The 18,686-nt window shown below is 41.1% G+C and overlaps 2 protein-coding genes across 6 annotated transcripts in view; one reads left to right on the forward strand and one right to left on the reverse strand.

Annotated features, from left to right (window-relative positions):
• The window catches only part of CMSS1 (cms1 ribosomal small subunit homolog), a 415,355-nt gene that overhangs the window by 58,931 nt on the left and 337,738 nt on the right, over positions 1-18,686 (reverse strand). Inside the window, exon 1 of one of the 5 annotated variants that reach the window (XM_080654115.1) lies at positions 10,939-11,353. The exons of 2 other annotated variants lie outside the window; for them this stretch is intronic. The gene's annotated coding sequence lies outside the window, so the exon portion shown is untranslated. Of the gene's footprint in view, positions 1-4,358; positions 4,420-10,476; positions 10,727-10,938; positions 11,354-18,686 lie in introns of those variants that run through there. 2 more of the 5 variants (XM_080654117.1, XM_080654116.1) reach the window with 2 other exon arrangements.
• FILIP1L (filamin A interacting protein 1 like) overlaps positions 10,722-18,686 on the forward strand; it is a 337,453-nt gene continuing 329,488 nt past the window's right edge. Inside the window, exon 1 of the mRNA XM_080654113.1 lies at positions 10,722-11,356. The gene's annotated coding sequence lies outside the window, so the exon portion shown is untranslated. The remainder of the gene's footprint in view (positions 11,357-18,686) is intronic.

Raw genomic sequence — 18,686 nt, forward strand, 5'->3', positions numbered from 1 at the left:
CTGACCAGGTATTTTCCAGGTTTTGGTGACAATGTGGATGTTCTGGCCACTGGACTGGCTCAGGTATAAAAGTCCATCAGGCTTGCGATTTCAGAGCTACCCTGGGGAGAGGGCATTGCTTCTGTGGTGGTCCAGGGATTATAGTTCTCTGCTGGAGGGGACCCCTAAGAAGGCTCTCAGAAGAGTCCAGACACTTCTCTTAGAACAGACACTTCCACAGAGATTAGGACCAGGTCAAGGGCTTAGCATTAGCATTGGAGAATTGCCTTAATTAATAACATCTTAAAAATAATCACAATAAAGCTGCACAGAGCTTCGAAATTTATAAAATGTATTCACATTCATGGTCTAAAAACAATTTTGAGCCCCACCAAATTTCTGAAGGTCAGCATGTAACAGATAAAGAAACTGAGGCCTAGGGAGGTTAAGTTGCTGACACTTTCACAGTTTGCCCACCTGCCTGCTTTTTCCCCTTAGTTCTTTCCCTCCCTCTCCGCTCAACTTTCTTCTATAAGTTTTAAAAAATATCTAGCTATTGGTTAACTATGGGTCATCTTATTCTAGGAAGGATTTAAGCAGCTTACAGGGTTACAAAAATATAATAAAAATAGTATAAATTAAAAGTGGGAGCAAATATAAAAGCAACGTAAGAATCAAACCTGAAATCAATCAAGAGTTCCAATAAAGATGTTATAATGGCCGAAACCGGTTTGGCTCAGTGGATAGAGCGTCGCCCTGCGGACTGAAGGGTCCCGGGTTCGATTCCGGTCAAGGGCACGTACCTTGGTTGCGGGCATATCCCCAGTAGGGGGTGTGCAGGAGGCAGCTGATCGATGTTTCTCTCTCATCGATGTTTCTAGCTCTCTATCCCTCTCCCTTCCTCTCTGTAAAATATCAATAAAAATATATTTAAAAAAAAAAAAGATGTTATAATGCCCTATATTTTTGCAATTGACGGGGTACAAATTTGGTTCTAAGTTTTTAGGAGCCAATGTGGAAAAGAACACTTTGTCACTCTTCAGAGTAGCCATAGGCTAAAACAACAACACACCAATCAGTTTCTCAGGGGAGAAGCATGATTATAGGTTCTTAATAAATCCAATACAAGAGGGAAGCACAGCAACTTCCTTTGATGAGTCCACAGCTTTGAATTAGACCTTAAAAGGTGATTCTGGCCCTGGTTGGGGGCTCAGTTGGTTGGTTGGAACGTCATCCGGCACCAGAAGGCTGCAGATTCCATTCCCATTTGGGGTACATGCCTGGGTTGCGGTTCTATCCCCAGTCGGGGCGCTTGTGAGAGGCAGCTAATCAACATCGATGTTTCTCTCTCTCTCTTTCTAAAAAAAAACAACACACACACACACACACACACACACACAAAACCTATGGAAATATATCCTTGAGCAAGGATTAAAAATAAAAAGGTGACTCAGGTCCTGCGGAAAGGCACTTTGTCATTCCAAGGAAGCTAAGGCCCTGCTGGGGTAAGGCCCTCACTTATCAGGGGACTAGCAGCCCTTGCCTAGCACTGGCCCATACCATAGCCCCCCTTCAAAGCTCATCTGCATCTACTCAGCTCTTATCCTGCAAACATGAGGTGACAAGATCAATGCCCTCATTACAGCAGCTGGTGTAAATGTTGAACCTTTCTGGCCAGGCTTGTTTGCAAAGGCTTTGGCCAATGTCAACATCGGAGCATCATCTGCAGTGTAGGGGCTGGTGGACCTGCCTAGACAGTGGGTGCTGCCCCAGTTAAGGAGGAGAAAGAGGAAGCAAAGAAAGTAGAATCTGATGACACGGGCTTTGGTCTTTTGACTAAAGCTCTTTTGTAACCCCTTCAATAAAAGGCTGAAATCTGAAAAAAAGAAAGGTGATACTGGTTTTCACACTGTTTTGTCAGTATGCAACAGTTTCTGAACTCCTGTAACAAATTCCGCTTATGAAAATCAAAGCAGGTAACGCCCCAGTGAACTCATTAGTTGTTGAAATAGTTTCAGGACCCAGGGAGATAGGACCTGTGACTGTTTCCACACTTGCTAAGGGGAAAAGACAATGCACTGTGCTGCAGAAATAAATAGGTCTTCATACAGATGTCGAATCTCATTTTGAAACTTGTTTTAACATCACGATTAGGACGTGGTGGTAAGAATTAACAGGACCTAACACATCTTACACCCCTTCTGACTACTTTTAATATAGAAAAGCATTACTCCCGACTGCCTTTTTATCCCACTGCACATCCTGCTGCATTTAGGCTCCAGGGCAGGCTTTATTTACATTGGATATTTTATACTTTCCTCACTCAACCCTCCAGTTTCCCTTACTTTTATGCCAAGGAATGGACACAAGAGTTTTTCCTTTTTTTAATTTATATATGCAGAAAATACATCCAAGTCAGGAATGCCCCTTTCACCCACAGGAAGAGTCTGGGGCCATCTGACTCATCGACACGACAAGCCCAGAAATAGAAAGAGCAATCAGGAGGGAAGGGAGAGACGAGTGGAAACTTCGAAGCCAGCTAAGGTGCTATGTCATATGAAATTAATTCTCTGAGGTCAGCAATTAGAGTCAGGTTACAGCCTAAACATAATTCTGCCTGCTAATTACTTGACCCATTACAGTATTTATTTCACTGAGAGAGATGCCCAGCCATTACTTCCAAAGGTGGGTTTGGGGGCAGAAAGAAGGAAGCCAGCAGTCAGAGAAATAGCAACCCTTTCTTTTATAAATAGACGTGTCTCCCAGGCCCCTAACTGAAATGATTTCCTGCCTCCTTAAGTGAGGGATCAGATGTATCATGCTCCTTCTTTTCCAGCAAAATGAGATCTCGGAGCTCTTTAGCAAAGTGCAAAAGATGAGAGAAGAAATTAGTTGAGTTATGTTCTGTTATGAAAAGCCCTGAGGTGAGATGGTAAGAAAACAACCTTTTGTACAAGGGAAAGAGGAAGAAGTGGGGCATGAACTGTGTGGCCAGAACAGTATAGGTATGTACCACTAAACTTTTGAAGACTTATTTCCCCCCATTGAAGACATTCAGAGTGGCAATAAGAAGAAATGCCAATTTCCACATGGAGATGTTGGAATGACTAGAGTACCACGAACAGAAGAGACTAAAATACAAGGAGTAAATGAGGATAAAAGCCCCTTACTCAAAGAGGGCATGAAGCAATGCCTGAGGGGTTGGTGGGCCTGAGAAACAGTGGCAACAGTAGATCTGAAAGCTGGTATCTGACAACATGAGACTCATATACACCTAATCAATTTATAAACCACTCCTCAATGATAAAAATAACAGCGGTAGCAGCTGCTGCCACCATACAGTGAGTGACTGGTCTGTGCCGGGCACTGCACCAAGAGCTTGGTGTCTATGACCTCTCTAAGGTGTGCTGTCTCCTCCCCACATAGCTCCCAGGTGGCCCTTTGCCATTTAGAGATGCATTTCCCCTTCAGGGATGTCCTTGATGTTCACATAAGCTAACGGCACATGAATAACAAGTGGGATGCTGAGGACTGTGAGGAACAGAAGAGAGCTACCCTATGACTGGGTTGCTGCAGGGCCTGAATCACATGAGGTTTCGGAGAATGTCAGGGTCACCAGCTGTAACTTGGAGCCAATGGAAATGCTCCCCCACTCTTGCTTTCTCCCATCCTTCTCATTTCTGCCCCCAAACTGACACATGGTGAAAGAAAAGAAGGGAAAGACTGATGCCTATAGCTGAAGTGTGCAATTTAATGGCCAGAAACCAGACATGTCACATGTAATCAAATCATCATAGTGTTGGTGACAGAGTTAAGACAGTTGAAAAAACAGTTGCTATTCCAACTTCCAATTTTCAAGTTATTGTTGGGGCTGAAATTTCTCTCACCTCAAGTGTTTTTATTTTGGAAAATCTCCAAAGCACACTTTAGCCATATTCACGTAATTGAAACATGAAAAAAATAAGGATGTTTTTCAGCCACATTAAACTCTAACCAGATGCTCTTTAAACACTTTTTACATGTTCATAGCACCTTTTATTCTAGCAGGGAGTCATTTTATTCACCCTTGAGTTACATAAACTATAGACAGAAAATACTAACTCTTTTAAAAGCCCTGGTAACCCACTGACACATACAATCTCCAGAGAGGATGTGAAGAGGATCCCATCGGCCTTCCTAAGTCTCCCTCTCTACTCACATCACTGGGAATCCAGGTCAAGAAAATTTAACAATATTTACTGAATACTTTCTGTGGACCAGGAGCAAAGCTGAGGAACAGTGGGAAATTGGCATGAATATAACCAACTTGCAAAGTGAACATGACATGCAAGATTCCTGTAAAAGGTGTTAGGGCCAGCACTCTACCTGAACTGGCTCACCTGAAAGTCAGTGCTTCTGCCATCTTTTCTTCTATTATCCATCAAGCAAAGAGAGAAACGGCTGTGACATTCAGAGGAAAAGCAGGTGAAGAAAAGTTAATGACAGGTTTCCTAGAGTCCAAGAATTCTCAGGTCAGCACCCTTGGGAAAACCCCAGAGCACGACCTGGCAGCACTTGGCTCAGGCCGTGGCTGGTCCCCCCAGTAACCACTTTGACCCCTTCTACTCTCCACAGGAGAGCCAGAAGGATCTTTTTAAAACGTGAATAGGATTTTTAACCTGGAAGGTTACACACAGCGGTTTGATTTTATACTGAGAATAATACCTACACTCCCTACCACAAACCACAAGGCCCTGTCATGACTGGGTCTCCACTAACCCCTCAGCCTTTCTCTGTTCTACTTGCTCTGCTACACCCCAGCCACACTGACCTCCTGGGGCTCCTAGAACATGACGAGCCTTTCTCATCTCGGGGCCTTTAGGCACTTGCTCCCATACTTGGCCTGCTCCTCCTGGTCTTGCTCCTTCAAATCACTCAGGTCTCCTCTGTTATCAAAAGAAGGCACTTCCCCTACCTCTCCACTCTCTGCCACAATTTTCTCTTACATTTTATCATGGTACTACCACAAACTGTAATTATCTGGCTTATTTGCTAACTTGTTTTTATTTGATTCTTCCCATAGACTTTAAAATGCTAAGACAGTTGGAACCAGTAACATTTACTTTTGCAATGCCGTATCTCCAGTGCTCTGGACAGTGACCCAACAGAGCAGACAGGCAACAAATCACCGCTAAACAGATGCATGAAGTGAATAAAATAGCAAATAACAAATTAAAAAAACCCACAACATAAGAAGGCCATCTTTTTTATGTTATTTTATGTTTCTATCATCACAAATGCGATTATACTACTGTAAACCTTCTATTTCTGTTGGAGGATTTTCATGTGTTCATTTTAACCAGGACCACCCTGACTGAACTTGAGAAGCTGAGAGGATGGAGACCTAACTTATGGCTACAGTTAGAAACTTTCAGATTGATTGTTTGAAACCACCAGGTTTGGCACACAATGCATTCTGAATAGGGGGGATTAGATCTTTCTCATTTTAAGATATTTGTCGTTGAAAGCAGAGTTGCTCATATATATGTATCATGTAGTTTCTTAAGAAATATCACAGATGAACTTTAAAGTCAAGCACTAGAACACTTAAGTATAAAGACAGCACAAGGTTTTCCTGGGAAGTTGTTGTGAAACTGGTCTGAGTGGAACACCTTTGCCATTTGGCTATGGCCTAGGATGACCTGAACAGCTGAGTTGTTTGGAAACTCAGAAGTGCCTGGGTGCCTGTCCCTGCCTCCTCAATACCATCCAGTGGCTAACAGGGAAGATTTTGAGTCTTCAGACTGTGTCCTGTCTGGTTCTTTGATCAGTGAGGACCAAGTCTGGCAGGCTGCTCATCCATACCAGGCAAGCAGGCCCAGAATTGCCTTCCTGACTAGGGATGCTCTCTGCAGGTACTTGTCTACCAGATGCACAGCAGCCTTTCTTCCATTAAGTCCTGATTTGCTCAATCCTTCGGATCAATCTTTCTCCTGTTTCCTCAATGCAAGGAAACAGGAGAAAGATTGCTAGGATGACAGTTGCTCAGCACCTAGTTTATTTGGATGGGGTTTAGCTTTCTTGCATAATTCTTGTCTTTCCATGTCACCTGATCCCCATTCCCTAGCTATTGCTTGGGATCTGGCCCCAACTAGGCAGCTCACATGGAATCATACTGCAGCCACTCTCCCACATTCTCCCTGTAGGGTTGAAATACCCGCCCCCGCTCCCCTTCCCCCCCCCCTCCCCGGGCCCCCCTCCCCCGCTCCAAATCTATGCTACTCGTCCCCATGCTGGGGCACTTCACCCATTGCTTGTCCCCACCCCACAGCTGGCCTCTGAGGTCCCAGCATCCTTCCTCAGGCTTATGTAGGGCATAGAGCACCCACTGGTATGAAATTTAAAGCCAGGTCATACACTTTTGGTGAGTAAAACAAGAAGTAAAAATAGATGAGCCTTACATTTCTCTTCAGGTGTAACATTCCAGTGTCCCCACAAAAAGCCTTCTGGTTCTAAACCCTATGCATTTCCCACTATACTTCCTTGACTATGATTTCCTGCCAAAAGGCCTCTGGTGGTTTCCCATTGCCCGTGGAGTAGAGTTACTACATCTAGCATCAAAGCATCTATGGTATTTAACATTCTGGGGGCAAATAACAACTGTACTTTACCTAGCACAAAGCTGGACACCATAACCCTGTCCTCCAGGCATGGAGCAGCTTGCCATTGCTGAACCCGTCATGCGCTCTCCTTCCCTGTGCTTCCATCATGTCCTCTGCTGAGAATTTCCTTATCCTTACCGCTCCCCTGGCAGGAATCTATTCCTCTCCCCCAATGTGTCCAGTTCAAGTATTTCCACCCCACCCCGACCCTGTGCAACTTCCCCAACCTGCAGCTCAGGTTCAGTCAGACAAAATTACGTTTAGCACTACCTTATAACACCAGCCCATTAAAATTAGAATTCTGATGTGTGCTTCTTCTACTAGAGTGTTTGAGGGACTGATGTTGTAACACTTTATCTGTATAGCGCCAAACCTTGCATAGCACCCGGTAAATTGGGGGCACACAGTAAATATCTGTTGAAGTGAACTGAAAATTGTGTACTTATAGATGTGTACATCTGTCCTTCCAGGCTATCAGAGACAACAGTTACTAAGCAAGATTAGAGCTAAAAAATTTAAACAAATTCTCTGCTGATACAATTCTCAATAGATAAGATGTGCAGTTAGAAAAGAAAACAAGACCAGAGTGAACTAACATTTTTAAAAAGAAGGGCTAAGAGGAGAAAAAGACTTCTAACTCATATATTTTCCTATTTACAAAGGAACTTTCTAGCCAAAGAGAAAACATGGGTCCAACTTGAGATGTTGCTGGAATTATTCCTTCTCTCCTTTTTTCTCTAGTTTTCAGAGAACCAGTTCCTATTTGAAAGAGCAATATAGGTGCAAAAATGAAGACAGCCATGCCGTGATACATCAACAAAGCTACTGAGTGATGACAGCTATGCCAAGAGAAAAGCATTGCATAATGACATCAAAATAGGATGCTTGAGGAATGTATGAGTTTAAACAGCTGTCACCTGGTATTTTGGCATTCTTGAAGTATATGAAGAAATGGGCCCTGGAAACTGAAGAGTACAAATTATTTGCAACAACAAGATTCTGAGGTCAAGAATATGTTTTCCTCATCTTTCTCTCCCTCTCTCTCAAAGTTAAACCGTTAGTACCATTCTCACTTTAGAAAAATATGAAACCCTACAATATGTGTAATTCCAAAACATTGTGTACAGGTTGGTTTCAAAGGAAGAGAGAGGCACTCCTCAATTACCAGGTTTTCCCAAGAATATTTCTTTATTTGGAGATGCTATTTTGTGGGCTGTCTAGACCTTTTATTTTTATGTATAGGTCATTAAACCCATCTTAGGGAACTCAGGAAGGATGGGATAATATGTGACATTTAAATCTGTCAATTTTGCTGCTAGTAAAATGTCTGTTAGAAAAAAAGTTTAAAACCCTGGAATTTAAAAATGACTGATAGGTTTAATGTGTGTTTTCCTTATTTCTTTACCTTCCAGTTCAGTGAGATGCTGTTCCAACTTTGCTTTCCTCTAGGGTTGCTTCTTTCCTTTGTCCACTTGGTCTAAGTGGTCAGTGACAGCTTCTCCAGTCAGTGCATATTTATTGTGCACTGGCTGTGTGCTGGGGCCGGGGCCACGATGTTGGGAGGCGCACTCCACTCTCCGGGAACTCCCGGGCTATCGGGAGAGACGAGTATGCTGGCAATTGCAATGAAGTGCGACTGAGGATAAGGTGTGGTTAAGCTCTGGGTGCCTTGGGAATACCATGGAGGAACACAGTCCACCCAGGGTGGGGAGAGGACAGTGGGAAGGATGGGATCTGGAACCTGGGACAAGAAAATGTGAGGCAGACACAGAGAGCTGTCTCTGAGGTCCTGTGATCCAGTTCTACTATCAAGAACCCCATGTTTCTTTTATCAATTTTTTTTTTTTTACAATTCATCAAAACAAACAAAAAAGGAGAAACAAATCACCACATTTTTAAGAACTTGTACTATCTATCTCTTTCAACACCTTCCAGACATCTGTAGTAACAATGGCTAGTCAAAGTTGAGCAAAAAGCACAGGGGTAGGTTTTCCTGGATCACTTTCAGGCCATCAACTGACAGACTCACAGAATGTTAGTGCCCAAACAGCACTAAGATGTGATCTTCTTTTCAGTGCAAAACCTCCACAGGGGAGGAAGCTCAGAGTCAATGAAAAAATGACCACTAAAGGATTAGGAATATTTTTTCTTCATATTTCCCTTTATTTGGTTGCCCTTGAGTAGGCAGGAATATGAACCTTTAGAGAAGCCAGTCTCTTTCCTAGAGGTATTAGGACTGATGGAGCTGAAAACTGTCAGGACCAAGAAAGGAGCTGTCAGGGTGGGAAGACTGGTTACACACAGGGCAATGAGCGAATAAATAAAGAGTCTGAGAATAACAGAAAGCATTGTAAGTGAAGGAAGTTACAAATGTGGAAAAGGTAAAAAGCTAGAATGTCTATGGCATTAGATTGTAACTGGAGCTATCAATGTACTTTCACTGTATGTAATAGAGATAGACAGAGAAACAGATATGGCTCTGTGTGTGTGTGTGTGTGTGTGTGTGTGCGTGTGTGTGTGTGTGTGTCTATTTCCCAGTTCTTTTGGTTGAGAGGGCCTGAAAGCAATGGGAACATTTTAGGTCAGTGAGCACACCCAATGCCCAGATCTCCATTTCCATATAAGATTTTCCATAAAGGACCCAGTTCTTCCAGAAAATGTGGCTAATTCCAGGGCTCAGTAGAGAAAGTATAAGATGCACTTGGGACATTTTCTTGTGCCAGAAAGCAAGAAAGTGTTCAAAGAACACAGCTTGAAGGGCCCCCACCGGCCAAATCTGAGATAATCTAGGCATCGAAATAAATAATGATATTAATGTTTTATAGTCTACTGACTAAAATAGGAATCCACACGTGCATATTGATATAGATAAATACAAAAATAAACAGGGGAGAAGGGAAAGCTCTTCCTGCAGTAGACAGTTTATTTAGGAGCAATATATTTACATAATTTAACTGTCTTCCCACAAAATATTTATTAATTGCGAAGGAGAGAAATCTGGCAGATGCCACCTTAACCAAGTAGGGCTGGTATGGACAAACTCCATTTATGAGTCTCCTGATATGATTAACCAAGAAGCATTGCTTCTCTAGTATTGCTGCAAAAAATGCACAAACTCAGACTTATTGAGGAAACATCACACAACCCTAAATTGAGGCACATTTTACTCTTCCAAAATGTCAAGTCACTTTAAGGAAAGGCTGCAGGACTGTTTAAAATTAAAGGAGACCCTTGACAACTAAATGTAACACATAATCCTAGACCACAGAAAAAAAGTAATTTTTCCCCTATAAAAGATATTATTATTGAGACATTTGGTGAAAAATGGAATGGGAATCGTGAACTAGAAATTAATATTGTATCAATGTTAAATTACTGAATTTGATTGTCATGCTGTGGTTATGTAGAAGATTGTATTTATCTTCTAGAATACTAATACTAACGTATATAAATTGATTCAGAAAAATATAAACACACATACTGTATATCAACATATATTGTTTTTCTTATTTGGTCACCAATACAGGACTAATTTAAAGGAATGCTGTACAGATTACATAAGAATTCACAGATTGAGCACTGGTCGGTAGTGGGTTTGTCTGGCAGAGGACCTGCTACCTAACAAGTGACTCAATACACACTTGCTGAAAAAATGAGCAAGTTCCTTTTTTCTGCCCCTCCTACTCCAGTTGGACCAAGTGATGGCACTTAGAGAAATTTAGATTCTTCAAATTTTAGCAATCTAATATGTGAGATTTCTCTTAATACCAGAGTAAAATAAAACAAACACTGGAATAATAAATACCACCACACATTTGGATGCTGCTCTAAAGTTTGCTCAGCACTTGGTACTCACATCTCATGTGACAGTGAACGGAACAGGCAGGCATTCAAGTTCAAGTTCAACACAGCGTTAATAACACCGACTCTCTCCAGTGCCTTGGGTTATGGCTGTCAAAGAGGTCATGCCCTTGTTACGTAAAAAATCTCAAGCAAGGCTGCATCGGTTCATGGTTGCAGGGTACAGAATGAGGTGCAATTGAATGTCCATCTGGGCCTCTGTTTCTAAGATGCTGGCACTGCTGCTTGTTTGTGGTTCTCAGTGTATTTGGGGCAGTGACAGGGCAGAGAAGGGGACTCAGGTTGTGACTGGGAGGTTTCTTCTCTCAGCCAAGATGTGCACATGAATTTGAAATTACCCAAGAGGGTGTTTCAGAGCTGCCTGCCAAAGAGTGGTGTCTTCTAATCTGAAGAGCAGCTGCTGGGCACAGGCATGCAAACACACACACACACACACACTCACTCACAGAGCCTATACCTGCCGCTACTTGTCTTCTCTGGGCAGATGGCTCCTGGCTTTTGGGTCACCTCATCCCGCAGCCCAGTCCAGTTAGGCCCTTTCTTCCGTGGAGACTGGCAAGCCGTGGGGTGAGGGATTCTGCAAGGTCGCCTGTCTTCAGAGTATGAAGGACGCTGGCCGGCGAGTGAAGAGGGTTATATTTAGTGTTTGGGCCCAGTTAGTGTTGGGCTCCTCACTGCCTCTCCTTTACAGAACTGTCAGTGGCCCCTGGTTGCAAATACTCCGTGGCTTTGAAGCCCCCAGAACGAAAACTGAGAGAGTGTGCAAAAAGAAAAGAAGAAAACATTGGTGCTGGTACTTGGATTCCACTACTGGATTTTGGTGGAATAAGAGAGGACTGCTGGGTGTGATCAAGCAAAGGTGCCTGTGCGGTGAGGTAAGTGTCCCAATTGCTTCTGAGGACAGGCTTTGGGGATGTTTCTGTGTAATCCAACACCCGGGAATTGCCAACACTGCTCTCCAGAAGCAGGATCTTCTGGATATAATCAAGGGGATGCAGTAATCTCAGGTATGATTAAGAGTTTATGATGATGATGATTTTTAGACTAATATGAGTAAGAGCTGCTTGCAAAATAGAACTATCCTGACAATTACTTTTGCCAAAATGGTAGGCATGCAAGAAAACCAAAATGAAATTTTAAATAGTTCTCCTCTTAAGAGTAAGACAAATGGTTACAAAGTTAAAAAATGGTTTGGGCAAAAAACTTTCATTGTTAATAGCTTGATTTTATAAACTGATGTGAGTGATCAATACATAATTTCAGAACCATCATGATGTGATGAAAATGGAAAATTATACTGGATAGGCAAGATTGGAGAGGAGGAATTCTCTTTTCATGGAAAGACAGAAGAAACTAACATAAAATGGCAACTAGAGTACCTTCTTTATTTTTGTTCCCATTTCTTTAATGCTAAGATTTGGTGAATGGGAGACAGAGAACAGAAGCAGACTTTTGAGGCAGGATTTTTGGAAGGTCCTGGGGGGTAGTGGTGGTGGTTAGCTATCACCTCAAAGAACATGATTGGATATCCACTGCACATCACATCTAAGTGTCAATAGGAAATGATGCTGGATTGCGCCAAATAATACCAGAGAAAGTTCTGCTCATTGCACTTGCTCAATGGGAGTATTAGTCAATTAGGGTGACTGCATAGTTTTGAATACTGGAGCCCCCGTCAACAGAGAATATAAATATGTCAGCTATAATACTTGATATAATCATTGCTTTTTCTCTTCATAATGACAGATGTTCACATATCTCTCCCCACCGCCCCCTGATATCTGTGCAAGTCTCAAGAAGGATTACAAGAGGTGCAATGAATATACAGGGGTGGGCAAAAGTAGGTTTACAGTTGTCAGTATGTAAAACAGTTTATTCTTGTATTAGGAACAACCAATGGGTAAACCAACTTTTTCCCAACCCTGTATTGCTTAACTACATTCACCATGCTCCATGTTTGCACCAGGCCTGTATAAAGGAGGGCATAGAATATCGTACTGCTGGAGAGAATTCTCTCAAATTAAGGCAATATTCCTCCAGCTGCAAAAAAAAATGCTTTTCCTACAATGACACTTTCTAAGATACAGGTATACCTTGTTTTATTGTGCTTTGCTTTATTGCACTTCACAGATATTGTGTGTGTGTGTGTGTGTGTGTGTTTTAAAACAAATTTAAGGCAAGACCCTCCCTCCACCAACAAAAAGGTGACAACTCACTTTAGTATGATACTTGCTTTATTGCAGTGGTCTGAAATTGAACCACAATATCTCTGAGGTGTGCCTGTATCAATTTTCTATGCCTCAAAAACCAATATTCCAAGTAAATATATCTCCATAGAATCAGTTGACAGTATTATGAAACTCCCATAATATTTAATTAAATATCAGCATAAATAATTTAAGAGCTATTTGCTACTGAAAAATTTTAAAGGCAGATAATGTTGAGGGGTTATTTCTACTTTTTTCAAACAAATATGTAGGGCAATTAAGGCAGGTCTACGCTGATGAGAATTTTCCAAATAATTTCCCAAAGCAATGTGGGTTTGGGTTTTTATGATAACCAATGTAAAAAAAAATTGGTAAAATTCTGGGGCAAAGTACAGTATTGATTATAAACAAAGAAGTACAATTTAAAAAAAGAGTTTAGTTTCTAAGGATGGGAAAAGACTAAAAGTAAAGGGCCCTGTAGTCTCTCTTCAGAAGAGTCCATATTATCCTTTGTTTTAAATCAAAATTTTCATTACCACAGAAATACATGCCTTGTTTTTCTAAAATGTTGCATTAAAACATTTTTAAAATGTTTGTTGCTTGAACTACTGACCACCAGTATTTAATAGGAATTCATGCTGAGCACAAAATTAATTTTTTTTCCTGTTTCATTATAATTAGGGGGAGCACTTTTATAGTAAAGGGCTTAATTTGTTTTCTCATTTGTTTCTTCATTCAGCAAATGTTTTAGAGTGCTTACTATGTGCTGGGATTTTTGGGATGCAGCAGTGAATTAGGCAAATATGGTTTCCACATCTCGAGTGTAGGAATCTTCACAGAGGGTCCAATTACTGGTGATTTGAACCTCTGTATTGTTCATATTGTTTACCAGGTAAGTGTCTGCTCCCTCATTTCTGATAAAAAGGAAACTTAAGGACCCCCCCCCCCAATTATGTTTTTCTACTTTATAAAGGTTATTCAGTGTCTGTGAGAATTGGAGACAAGGCCACAGACTAAATCAAATAGTCAAGTTCGAATATACATAGTAGTGCAAGTTCCTGCTCCTTCTTGAAGGATACTGACATTTCTGCTGCTTTAAACTACAGATATTACATAAAAGGCTCCCATACTGGTAGGTTGTTCATTTAGAATTGGGTCAGACAGGAAGTCCCTAAGGAAGACATTAGAACAAAGTTGGTACTATAGTCTCATAGCTATCTAGGATTCAAATGTGATGGAAGTTCAAGATGTCTCTGTCTAATCTGTCTGAGAGAATTGGGCAGTCACTGGAGGCTGCATCTGAAAGAGTGGCCGTCCTGTGTTTCTCACCTTGGTGGAGGAGATGTTATGAGGGCATCAATCATAACATCAATGTCATTTTATGCCAATGAAGTGCTTTACATTGTTTATGGAATTTCAGTATCAGTCACTCACTTGATCCTATGGTTACCCCACACAAAAGGAAAGGCAGGTATTATTCCTTGTTCAGCAGGTGAAAAACTAGGTTTTAGTTGTTGAAGAGACTAGCCCAGCTAACTTCTCTCTAATGCACAGTGTCATTAAGTAATTTCTCAAATGAAAGACTAGAAAAATTCTGAGTTTTCAACATGAGTACTCACAGCTCCTACCTACTGCTTGAGGTGGAAGCAGACACTGGAAACTATGCCACTAGAAGAGAGTTTCTGGCTTCCCTACACACATCCTCTTCCTGCCTCCATTTCCCTTCTGGGTACTCACCCTGCAGTTCCTTCCTCTGGCTCTTGAAAAATCAGTTTAGTTGCTAAAAGAGGTAAAAGCTACTGCCTCTTTCTCTTCTTCCCTCCTACTTTCCTTCCTTCCTACTCCCCTTTCCTTCCTTCCTTCCTTCCTTCCTTCCTTCCTTCCTTCCTTCCTTCCTTCCTTCCTTCCTTCCTCACTTTATTTATTTATTTTTTTGGATAGAAACAGTATAGTATATTCACCTGTATGTAAATGCAAGTGGAGTTTTAGACTGTTAGTGAGTGCTACCACCAGCCGGGCAACATAAAACACTGTCTCATCAGATCAGTGCTACTGCCCACCCAGTCTAGGTCCTGCTTCTGGTGGAAGCATAAGTGGGCCTTGAAAAAAGCAGTTCATCATGGGTAGAGAGAACATCACAGGAAAACATTCTCTACATGGAAAAATGGAAAAGCATGGCCAACTGAGAGCCATATCAAAATAGGTGGAGCAGCCAATACCGGTTTGGCTCAGTGGATAGAGCATCAGCCTGCGGACTGAAGGGTCCCAGGTTTGATCCCGGTCAAGGGCATGTAACTTGGTTGCGGGCACATCCCCAGTAGGAGGTGTGCAAGAGGCAGCTGATCGATGTTTCTCTCTCATCGATGTTTCTAGTTCTCTATCCCTCTTCCTTCCTCTCTGTAAAAAATCAATAAAATATATTAAAAAAAAAAAAAAGATAGGCGGAGCTGAACAGAGCAGTCTTCGTGGGAGAGGAGGTCTTTTTGATATATTTTGAGAGAGCACACTGATCAGCTGTAACTAAGCTGCTGAGGGTAACAGTGTGTAGGATACCAGACACAGTTAGTACTATCGGGTACTAGCCATGACCAATCAAATACACAAGACTTCATTTCTTCCTTACATTTTCCCTGGAATTTATTGTCTACCTATTTAAAGTTTGCTGCAATTGTTTGGAAACTTGAAGCTACTTTTCTGTTGTACTGATGGCTAAAAATGAATGTCGTAGGTCTTCATGATGGGTCTAGGGACAATCCCTTCACTAGGGAAGTAGCATTCAGGGAGGATATTGAGGTGGACAAGGCAGAGGCTGCTTCTGTGCTTCTCCTTAGAGCTGCAGCTCCTGGCCTGGAAACAAAGAGGCAGAGGCAGCTGCCTCTGAGCCCTGGTATTAAACTACCAGGTTGTGACGAGGGACACCAACATCTTGGTTTTCAGCTGCTCTGAACATCTTCACAGGAAGCTATTTTAAGAACCTTTGCATTTGATCAGGGAGCATGCAGGGTTAAGCCTTGTACTTTCCATTTCAGTTTCAGATTCTAAGCAGGTGCACTTAGTAGTTCAGAATTTAAAAACATTATTACTGTATATCACCCCAACCAATGCAAAAATAACTTTATATTAAGTTAAAAAAGTATGTTATTGAGATGGAGACTTGTTCCTTAAATAAAATTAGTTTTTAGGAGATGAATTTAAAAAAAAAATCACTGTTATTTTCCATCATAATTTTTGTTTGGCAATTTTCGGTTAAAAATATAAAAAAATAAATAAGGCCATTTGGCTAGAGTTAGAACTATCTGTAACTATTTGTGCTAAGGCCCTATATTCTACTTATTTTACGTAGAATATTGCGGACAAGGATACCAGCATATTATGGATATCCAGGATCGTCTGACAATATCAAACTGTAATTTCCTTCTTGAACTTTGACAATTAGAGAAAAATATCCTCTAAGACTCACCCCACTCTCTGATGCTACATAGAGCTGAAACAAAAGAAAAGGCAGTACAAAACAAAAATTTTTTAAAAAATGTTTTAAGCTAAGCATTTGTAAATCCCTGTAACATTTATATAGGTCTTCCCCGTCTGTTGAAACTATTCTCTAATGATCCACCAGATACACATGCACTGGAACTGGAATTGTTCATTCCAGTTTTATGTCCTGACTGCTTCCATGGTTATATGATTGTATGAGTTGACAAATTTGTAGGATTGTACACTCTACAAGGTGAACTTTACTACATGTAAATCATACCTTAATAAAATAAATGCAAAAACGATGTTAAGAATCACTATCTATGTGGCTCTACATTAAAAGCCTTCCATTGCAGCCGAAACCGGTTTGGCTCAGTGGATAGAGCGTTGGCCTGCGGACTGAAGGGTCCCAGGTTCGATTCTGGTCAAGGGCATGTACCTTGGTTGCGGGCACATCTCCAGTGGGAGGTGTGCAGGAGGCAGCTGATCGATGTTTCTCTCTCATCGATGTTTCTAACTCTCTATCCCTCTCCCTTCCTCTCTGTAAAAAATCAATAAAATATATTTAAAAAAAAAAAAAAGCCTTCCATTGCAAACTTCAATCCACATATTCTGCTTTCATGTTGATGTACTGAGTGCTTGCAGAGATTTTCAGTGAGAAAAGATAAAAACAGGAATTTTAGGGTACTAAAATAAACAAAGGAAAAAGAATCCGTGACAAACAACTGATATAGTCCACCCCCACTTGTCATTACACAGATGAAGAATTGAGGCCCGTGTGTTTCCCCAAAGTCTCAGAACTAGTTAGTTGCAGAGAAAGACACCTCTTTTTCTAGAGATAGTTAAAAGTGATCAAGCTACAGAAATTCAACTCTCTAATTACTCTCCTGTAACACTGTCAAAATTGCATGGTCTGATGGAAAAAGCCACAGGCAAAAACCCCATGTAGCTGCCTCCCAAATGCTGTGTTGAAAAACTGGCCAAAGACTGCTGGCTTCTGACAAATACACAATTACAAGGGAAAATCAGTTCATTTTAATGGTCAGTAGACATTATTGCATGCGTGGTATGGTTTCTGTTAAAAGCAAGAGTCATCACCCCGCTGCCACCACCATCACAGCCTACACTCGCTATGGGAGAGTATCACGAAAAAAGATGGCCCTGGTCATGTTTGGGAAGGACAAACATTTATTCATTGGTTTATTCATGTAACAAATAAATGCTAGGCACTTTCTGGGCCCTACAATCCAGTGTTGATCTTGGAATTATAACATAGTAGCATCTAGATAAGGAGCAATGTTCAACCACTAGAACATACTAAGGGCTGTTTGAATATAGAAATATCAGACAAAATCCCAGTTAAAACTAAACCAATAAATGAATGTTTTTATTATAATACATAATGCCTAAGAGCATGGGCTTCCCCAGATGGCATCATGGGTTCTAATTCCTGTTCTGTGTGATCTTCAAGTTACTTAAACTTTCAAAGCTTTCAGATTCCTCAATCATAAAATGGAGATAATAACTGTACTTTCCTTGTTGGGAGCAATAAAATGAGAAATATAAAGTGTTAAGTACAATTAGTGGCACACAAATGTTCAACAATCAGGAGCTATTATTATTAAGACAGAAAACTCCCACCATGGTGGCATAGATTGGGTCTAACAAAATTCTATCTTGAAAAAGTAGTATGGCCATAGCTGGTTTGGCTCAGTGGATAGAGCGTCAGCCTGTGGACTGAAGGGTCCCAGGTTGGATTCTAGTCAAGGGCACATGCCCAGGCTGTGGGCTTGATCCCCAGTAGGGAGCGTGCAGGTGGCAGTCAATCGATGTTTCTCATCATTGATGTTTCTATCTCTCTCTCCCTCTCCCTTTCTCTCTGAAATCAATAAAAATGTTAACAAAAAAAAGTGGTATGACAGGTACTTCTGAGAAATGAATAAATGCTACAAGGCCCAGAACACATACAGACACAAAACTTTGGATTCCTTGGACAAAATTAAGAACACTGGGGCTAGAAACATCATCTAGAAACTAAGGAACCTAACATCTGAATGACATGTTGTCTTTGGGACCCTAAGAACCACTACTTTAAACACTACACACCCACATACAGGTATGAATTTAAAAATGCCAAATTTTGTGGTTTTGGCATTTAAAACAAAATAAAACAAAAACCCAGAAAATTGATTATTTAAAGCAAACCATTAATTTCCTTAATCTATGTTAAAGATAGAAATATCTATCTTTCCTGAGATTCTCTAGCCATAGTCAAGTGACTAATTCTCCCTTCCACCCCCTCCCAATTATTTTGCTCCATAAAATTTAAATCATGTAATGAAACTTCCACACTCACAAAGTGAAAACTTCTGGGCTCACAGCCCAGAGGATTCTGAGGAGACAATGAAATTCCTAAATGTGTGTAAATTATTTCAGAATGGGAAATGACTTCCCCCATGTAGCAGTAATTATATAACTCTACCTTGGGAGAATGTTAATGGGAGAGCATTAAATGACTCCTTTT

This window comes from Plecotus auritus, assembly GCF_963455305.1.
Source record: "Plecotus auritus genome assembly, chromosome: 2".
NCBI lineage: Eukaryota > Metazoa > Chordata > Mammalia > Chiroptera > Vespertilionidae > Plecotus > Plecotus auritus.